Here is a 9,659-nt window from a genome sequence, read left to right as displayed (position 1 = left end):
AGATAGATAGATAGATAGATAGATAGATAGATAGATAGATAGATAGAAATATATATATGGAAAGAATGAACTAAGAACAGAGGGAATAATTAAGGGAAGTTTTGTAAAAATAAAATAAAACTTGGGGTGGAATGACAAACTCTGAGACCCAGTTTCCTCATCTGTAAAATAAAGGCATTCAACTAAAGTATCCATCTCTAAGGTTTCTTCCTGCTCTGAAATTCTAGGATGTTCTTTCTAGCTAAGCACCGATGAATTATTCAGTATTTTTGTTTGTTTTTGTTTTTGTTTAGTTTTATTTTTGTAGAGTGTTAGGGGAGAGGGAGGTAAAGAAAACTTTTAAAATAGGGTAAAACATGTTCCTACCCACACCAGAAAATAAAATAGAATAAAATGACTGAAAAAAAAATCATCACTTTTAAAATTTCTTACTTGGATTTTCATGTCTATTATCCAAAATGAAAATCGACCCATGTGGGAGTGAATTGCAGGTCAGTAAATTTTATCTTAGCTCATCATTTCCCCCTAGTGGTTTTCATTGCATACTTATGATCTAGCTTCCAACCTCTTCTTTCTACCGAAACCATTTACTGTCTCCAAAGTTACCAGTGATCTCTAAGTTGACAAATCCAATAGCCTTTTATCAATTCTCCTTCTCCTTGACCTCTCTGCAGCTTTTAACACTATTGTTCATCCTCTCTTCCTTCTTTCCCTCTTTTCACTAGGTTTTTGGGACACAATTCTCTCCTTGTTCTCCTCTTTTCTATCTGACCATTTCTTTTGCCTCCGTTGTTATATCCTCTTCCAGGTCATGCTTTTTAATCATCGATATCCATTAGGATTCTGTCCTGGACACTTTTCTTTTCTCCTTCTAAACTACTTCATTTGGTGATTTCATCAATTCCTATGGACTTTATTATCTCTACACTGATAATACTAAAATTTATCCATCCTGCCTCAATTTCTTTCCTGACCTCCAATCTCATATCTCTAATTGTCTTTCAAACATATCAAACTGAATATTCAGTAAACATCTAAAGCTTAACATTTCCAAAACAGAACTCAATAGCTTTATCACGAAATCCTCCCCTATCCTCCACCTCTTTCTTTCCTTATTACAACACCATCTTCCTGGTCCCTCAAGCTCATGACCTAGGAGTCATTGAGATATTTTTTAGGGATCTCTTCAATACCTTATTTCCCATAGCTGAAATGTTGCTAAGGCTTGTCTATTTTGTATCTGCAAAATTTGTCATATATGTCCCCTTCTCTCCTCTAAAACTGCTATCATTTTAGTGTAGAACCTCATCACCTCATACCTAGACTATTGCAATAAGTGCCTGCTCATGGGTCTACCTGCCTTAAGTCTTCCCTTATTCCCATCCACCAATATTCATCCACCAAAGTGGTTTTCCTAAAGCACCGATACAACCACGTTCCTCCCCTACTCAAAACACTCTTCTTCCTCAGTTCTTCCTATTGACCTCCCTGGTTTCCTTTAAGTCCCAACTAAAATTCCACTGTGTATAGGGAAGCTTTTCCCAACTCCTCCTAATTCTAGTACTTCCTTCTGTTGATTATTTCCCATTTATTCTGTTTATAGCTTGCTTTGTATACATTTGTTTGCATGATGTCACAGTCACTAGATTGTGAGCTTCTTTAGACCAAAGACTTGTCCTTTACCTCTTTTTATATCACCAGTGTTTACACAGTTCCTGGCAAATAGAAGGCAATTAATAATAGTTTATTGATTTATATGACTGTCATCTAATCATTTGGGGCCTTTGTTTCCTTATTTGTAAAATAGGTGCATCAAAATAGTCTCTGAAATTATAAGTGTGTATATATATGTATATACATACATCTTTCTATGTATGTATGTGTGTATATATGTATATGCATGTTCATATAAATATTCCACCTCTTATTGTGTTATACAAAGAGACCATGAGCAAAAAGGCTATCACGAAGATGATATGATCTCATATGATAACATATTTTAGAAGATGAATAAGGGAGAAAAATGCTCTGAAGAATTTATCAAGATATTCCACAATGGCAAAATATATTTTAATACTTGGTAAATTCAACACAAATATAAACATAGAGGAAGACTATGAAAAATATGGTTCAAATTTGAGAAACAAAAAGTGCAAAAGACGTGTAGACCTCACCGAAGTCTCAAAGCTATATATCATGAATACTTTCTTTAATCAGCAAATCAGAATGCTGTGGATATTAAAATTTTAAAAGTTAAATAGACTATATGTTAACAGTAAGAAATATTTTTACTATTGTAAGAGTCATTAAACTAATTATCTCAAATGACCCCAATAACATTTAAGTCCCAGCTTCTGGGACAAGAACTATTTGACAAAAACTGCTGGGAAAACAGGAATATAGTAAAGCAGAAACTGGGCATAGACCATAGAACATCTGACATTGTATACCAAAATAAAGTCCAAATGGGGACATGATTTAGATATAAAGGCTGATACTATAAGCAAACTGAGAGAGTAAAGAATAGTTTACCTGTCAGATTTATGGAGAATGGAAGAATATATGACCAAAGAAGAGATAGAGAACATTATGAAATGTAAAATGGATAATATTGATTACATTAAATTAGAAAGGTTTTGTACAAACAACGCCAATGCAACCAAGATTAGGAGGGAAGGCCAAAACTGAGAAAGAATTTTTACAACCAGTTTGTCTGATAAAGGCTTCATTGCTAAAATAAATAGAGAACTGTGTCAAATTTATAAGAATACAATTCATTACCCAAATGACAAATGGTCAAGGATATGAACAGGCAAAGTTCACAGGAAGAAATTAAAGCTATCTATAGTCATATTAAAAATGCTCTAAATCACTATTGATTAGAGAAATGCAAATCAAAACAAATCTTAGATACCATATCACACATGTCAGATTGGTTAACATGACAAAACAGGAAAACTATAAATGCTGGAGAAGATGTGGGAAAATTGGAACACTAGTGCTTTGTCGGTGGAGTTGTAAACTGATCCAACCATTTTGGAGAGCAAAGTATAGCTTACTTTGTATACAAGATAAGAAGGCATACAACATTGATGAGATCACAGATCATTTTAAGTAGTCGGTTGATAAAAGAGGGAGAATGTGGCACTGAGTAACGATGCAGAATTGATACAATTGGTACTTTTCTCTCCGTGTATGAGGTAGCCTTAGGATGCCCATACCCTACAAAGAACAATAGAAGAACATGATGGCTCCATGAAAAGGTAGTTTTGTTTGGGTATATCCTTGGTAAAAGTGGTATTCGATGGGTTGTGTGAGAATGAGTGGTTTAAATGGAAGTCAAAGAGTCCATTAAATTTGGGAGGAGTGAAGAAAATATTCTCCCCTGGGTATTGAAGCCTGAATCATTGTGCCTTTATGACATTATTGTGGATGAAGGCATACAAGTGATGGTTTTGGTCCAGAGTAGTGGTTCCTAATACTTCAGAGCCCATACACAGTTTTTACCAGGCTTGAAGGGCATAAGGGTAAAGGAAAATGGTCAGAGCTAGGCTTGAGTTGGCTATCCTAATGGTACCAGCTGAGTTTAGGCCAAGTACCCCATTCATAGACGCAGTCATCAGGGGCTAACATCTATCTTTACATAACATTGTTTGTTTTCAAAAGTAACTTTGGTAAATATTGAATAACATTGTGGTTGGAAACATAACTTGACTAGATTTAGAAAGATGGCAGAGGCCCAAAGTGACAGAGTAGGATTCAAACCCTAGGTCTTCCAGGTCTTCCAAAAATAAAAGACTTTTTTACTTTACCACATGGTGCTTTTTCTGGTGTGCAACTAAAGAAAAGCAAATTTATTGCATTTGAGAAAAAAGGCAATTTTTAATTTCAGGAGAAAAAAAGTCCTAATTGCTTTGTGTTTTTGAAAGCATCATGCACTTCAGTATGAGTCACTCTATTTTTGTCTTCTTTTTATACTCTGTATTGTTATCAAGGCTGTGCACTACTAAACCAGTTAAGTTGTTATTTTCAATCTGAATAAATGTTTAGAATGGCAATTTTAGTTGGAGCAGTTCAAGGCTGTGAAAGCTTAATGTATCTCCTTAAAGAGCTCACACCATGATTTCCTCTGAGAGCTGCAGGCTGCCATGGAGGTTGGCTTGCTTTTCCTATCCAATTTCTGATGTCACATGGTTTAGTTCACAAATATAATACAAACACACATATTTTCAGTTCCCTTAAAGCTCTAAGTAATGAAAAGTGAGCCCAGGGGGTTCTTATTTCATTGTTTGAGAGCTAAGCCAAGTGGATTTCTGTTTAATATAAGCATTGGCCTTTCTCCCTTTCTCAGAGTAACACTTTGCATAGAATAATATATTAAACTTCATTGCAGAGATACAGAGAATAAGAAAAAACTGAAGTTGGTAGGAGTAGAGTAAAAGGCATGCTAGAGCATATTAGTGTTTAATATGGACCTAGATTAGATGCTTACTGTTATAGCCAAGCTCAACATAGCTTTTTACAATTTAAACAATAATTTATACAAATTTATTTCCATAGTAACATATCATAGAGTTGCTTTTATCAGAACCAAAGCTCTATTTGGAAAGGCTACATAAAGGTAAACAGTTAGGACAAAGAAATTTGAAGTGATAAAATGAAATTCCTAATAGGTTATTAATTAGTACAACAGGTTGGAGCGACCTTACCATCTCCATCCTCAGTTTCCTCATCTCAATCATCTAAATCAGGGTATAAATTATTCATTGAAATGAAGGTGCTGGATAAGATGATCCCTGACCTCGTGAGATTTAGGACTTTTTAATCATTCCTATTACAGATATTAGGAAGTATTAAGTATCTTATTTAGAGTGATCTTTTAAATTGGATTATTAATTTTGACTATATTTAGAATTTACTTGTGGAATCATATTCTATGCCAATGTAAAAATCTGTCTTATTTAAATAATTGTGTTGCATTGTATTTACATTGTCTTGTTCAGTTTTTGTCTGGAATTGTGATTTCAAAAATTCCTTCTGGTAATGCAAATCAGCATTGAGAATTATTTAGCAGTTTTGAGAGGTTCATTGACATGCCAATACAGCTGATATGTATGAGTGCTTTATCCTGAACCTAGGTCTTTTTGAGTCCAAGGTTGGCCATCTTCTAACATGCCATACAGATATGTGGATGTCCTGAAGTAGCTGGTGGCACAGTGGATAGGGTGTTGGACCCAGAATCAGGAAAATCTGAGTTCACATCGAAGCCTTACACATATATTAGCTGTTTGACCTTGGGCATGTCACTTCTATTTGCCTCACTTTCTTCAACTACACAATGGAGATAATAATAGCACCTACCTCTCAGGGTTGTTGTAGCAATTGAATGAGATAATATTTGTAAACTTGTAAGCACAATGATTGGCACAAAGAAGTGCTAGTCATTATTGTTATCATTGTTATTTTTATACAAGCTGGACATGACCTTAATGAGTACCATGCTCTAAATTTCAAATGAATATAAGAAGAACTTGAACCTTATCACTTTCATTAATCTATACAATCCACAAATGTGTTTTGCCATACAGTGGCATGTGGGTCATAGCCTGCTTCCTTCAAAGGGATAAATGCTAGGCTCCCTTTCATTGGTTCCAATAATGGAATGTTGACTACATAGTTTTCAATCACTTACATCAGATGTGAAATTATTACTCATACTGCCTACATTTGTGATCTAAGATTTCTAAAATGCTCATTTAAAAGCAAACTCAATATTATTTTGTGTAGGGGTGCAATTAAATATACTATATAAATATGCTATCCTCCAGGAATTCTTTGTATGTACAACAATACCATAGTTACACTAGTATGATATTACATGTTTTTTAAGCTCATTTGCTTCTTGATAAATTATCGATGCTATGTATTTGAATTCAACTAATAGAAGCTCACAATCATTATAATGTGCAGTTTTCCTTGTTCATAAATTTGGAATCAAAGCGTAAACTTCATAAATCAAAGCTACCTGCCTTCAATGACAAATGTGATCTCTTCCACATTTAATGCCACTTTTCATTAAACTTTTATATACAGTACATAAGAGTTATGAAGAATCTTCCTTAACAATTTGTAAGCTCTAAACAAATTAAGCTACAAGTTAAGCTAAGCTAAGAAGGAAATGATCTTTGGTATATTTTCTAGAAATTCTCAATGTTATATAAAGATTTCAGGAAAAATATAACATGAAGATTATATTGATCCTTTAGGATCTGTAAAAGATTCATCAGTTTACTCTTTCTGTTCTCTATATTAAAAATAATTTGCAAATGAATCTGTCATTAAAACCCAGAAAGTAAATTTTGACCGTTAAAATTATAGTGAATCAACAAACGTTTATGCTAGCTGCTAGAATACATACAAAGGTTAGATAAGAAAATGTTTTTGCCATCAGGCTGGTTAGATTCCAATGGAAGAGGGGAGGAATATGATAAAGATGGTCATAATAAACAAGTGTATTTGATATAGGCTTTGGAGAGATGTAAAACAAAGCATTGTGGGTGGTTGGAATGGATAGTTATAGTAGCTGTCATCTATATAATGCTCTAAGTGTTACAAAGAGCTTTACTTACATTCTCATGTGATTCCCACAGCAATCTGTGAAATAGAAAATATAATTAAAATTATCATGACATATTCCAGATGAGGAAATTTGAGTTTGAGAGAATGAGTGACTTGCTTGGTGTAACACAGCTCCCGGACCAGAACCTAGACTCAAATTCATGCTGTTGCTGCTGCTACTGCCTTGTTTTGTTTTTTTGTTTTTGTTTTTATTCCAAGTTCAGTGCACATGCCACTAGATTGTGAAGTTTTCCTGGTAACGGTTTGTGGGAATCACAAGTAACATTTCACAGCAGAGGAAGTTTGACTTCTTAAATGGAGTGTTAGATATGAGTCAGGAAAGCCTGGATTTAAACTCTGTCCCTGCCACCTACTGAGCCTCTGACTGACCACTACCAAGCAGCTGAACTTCTCTATGTCCTGGGTAACTCTAAATTCTGCAGTTATGGAGGTCTAGTTCCTTCTTGACAATATATGAAAATAGAAACAAACAAACAACAAACCTGTACTAGGTGAATCTCTAATGCTCTTCCAAGCTTAAATCTATGATCCTCTGTCCTTCAGCTGTGCATTCATTCTCCTTCCACCTCACTAGCAAGGATGGGTACCTTGCTCCCACTACTGTTTTTCACAACTATCACATCCTTTCGCCACTTAAAATCCTAGGCTACCCAACACAGAGGAAATAGTTTTCCAGTTGCTGCTGTATTTTAAAAATCAGAACATATTCCTTTAGAATTTATTTTTTTAAGTTCCTTTTATTGTTAAAAGCTATGTTGGAGAATTGGAGGTCATTTCACTTCTATGGGCTCCAGGTCCCTCATTTACAAAATCGGAATAATAACACCACCTCTTTTCTAGGTTTGTAGTGAGGATCCCATGAGACAATTTTTGTAAATGTTAGTTCTTATTTTATTTTTATGTAAAGTACTTTCCATCATATCCAGGATATTTCTTTACATATAAAGCAAAGATTCTTCCCACTGACAACGCTATTTTGCAATAAATTAATGAACATTATTTATAGTCTACTATGTACCAGGAATTATTTTAGTACCTTTATTATTAGACAGTATTTATTATTTAGTACCTTTATCTATTAGAATAGATATCTCTGCTGGCTTCCAGGTGCTAGAGCTCTATTAGGGGAGACAACATGCACACATATGTCTAGTATGGTGGCTACAGCCAGGTATCACTTGGTTGAAGTCACATCCCACAACCAATCCCTGCCTCTAATGTGTCATCCTAGAATGTCCAAGGTCCAGTTCTGTGGGAAGCATGACTTCTCAGTAGGTAAAGTAGGCTCCGCATTATTATATTAATTAGTTCATCACCCCTATCTTGGTTGGCTTCTCAAGGATTGTTGCTATTTAATATACTGTTAGGTCAGCTCTCTCTAGACAAGGATTTCCCCAAAGAATGGATAATTTTTTTAATATTCAAAGTATAAATATGAATAAAGTATGTAATAGGTTTATTCCACCACACAAAAGATTGTTAAGAATAAACCACTCATAGCATGGATTATAGAACAATTAACTTATTACTCCTTATCCCAGTTGGGAGACTTAATATTCAGGTCTCCTTGGGATATAAACAATTCTTGCAAGGCTTCTAATTAGCTAGTTTAAATTTCACTTCCACTGAGCACAGTCTAATAAGACACCTAGAGAGATATTCTTTCCTGTTGCCATTCTCTGAAACTGCCCTATCTTTCGGTATTGATTTCTTCCTTCTTCTATTACTGCTGCAGCTGCAATCATTCTGGTAGATACTGTTGTTTCTCTATATCATTTGAAAGCCCTTTAGGATCTTTTGACATTCACATCCTCAAGGTAGGAAAGAGCCAAAAGGGAGGGAGCTAAAAGATGAACTCAGCTATTTGATTCCACACTTCATATTAGGATTCCCTGCCAAAATTATTCCAGGATAAAAATGACCTTCCTTCCCTACCCCTAGTTGAAATCACTTGTTATTACCTAGAAAACACTTCACAAAAAGGTCTACCAACTGGAAATATCTTCTTTTATCATATATAGCATCCCATTTTTGTTCTCAGAGGCAGAGATATAACCAAAAAATTATTCAGGATGCATTACATCATACTAATATGCCAAAAATTCCTTCCAACTTTGGACTACAATGTGTCTGGAAAAAATAAACTCCTTATCCTCAAAGGAATAAACAATCAGAGGAACTAAAGAATTTGGTTCTACTAATAGAATAAAATTGGGAGCTAAAGTGTGGGTAAAGAGGAAGCCACATGATGTTCCAGAGACTGCATAGATTGTGGGCACTGTAAATATTGCACTAGCACTACATTTGACATAATGAACACAATAAAGACCATGACTATAAATATCACATGACGTCTGGTTGCAAAATATAACAAATTCTCCATTTGGTTCTCCAGAACCAAAGCATTTATTCAGACACCAGAAAGCTGAATCCCAAAACCAGTAAGCCAATTCCCTCATAGAACCAAAGAGATTAAGAAGCTATAGTAACACTGAGAGCCACAGCATCCTTTAGCCTTCCCACAAACCAATATTATCTCAATATCTACTCAGGAGCTTATCTGACTCCTGAACCTCCTTTCTCTCCCATTATCTCTCTGACTCCCAGCTTCCTGTGGACTCTGCTTCCCTTCAGCAAACTCCTCCCACCACAGCTCCATGTGACTACATTCAGCCTATCAGGGGGCAGAGTTTATCTTCACAGCAGGGAAGCTTCCTGTGGGCTCTGCTACACCCTTAAGCAAATTCCCTCCATCACAGGCTCCATGTGATTATATTCAGCCTGTTAGGGGGCAGAGTTTACTTTCAAAGCAGGGGAGGCCTTCAAATTCCCCCCTAGGTCTACTAAGGGGCAGGGAAGATCTTCAAATTCCCTGTCCCATTACAACAATGAATCACCTTGCCCTTAGAGTCACCAGAAGTTTTCAAGGGAGTTATGAACAAATCGTCTAGCCCACTACAGGATGTACCTTATAAGATTATTCAGTCTATCAACGCAAGTATATGTAAAATATAGACAAA

The sequence above is a fragment of the Petaurus breviceps genome, unplaced genomic scaffold (assembly GCF_028583685.1).
Source record: "Petaurus breviceps papuanus isolate PSGF00001 unplaced genomic scaffold, PetGlider_PUasm1.0 151, whole genome shotgun sequence".
Classification (NCBI taxonomy): domain Eukaryota; kingdom Metazoa; phylum Chordata; class Mammalia; order Diprotodontia; family Petauridae; genus Petaurus; species Petaurus breviceps.
The sequence above is the reverse complement of the archived record's forward strand: the minus strand, read 5'-3'. Positions refer to the sequence as shown.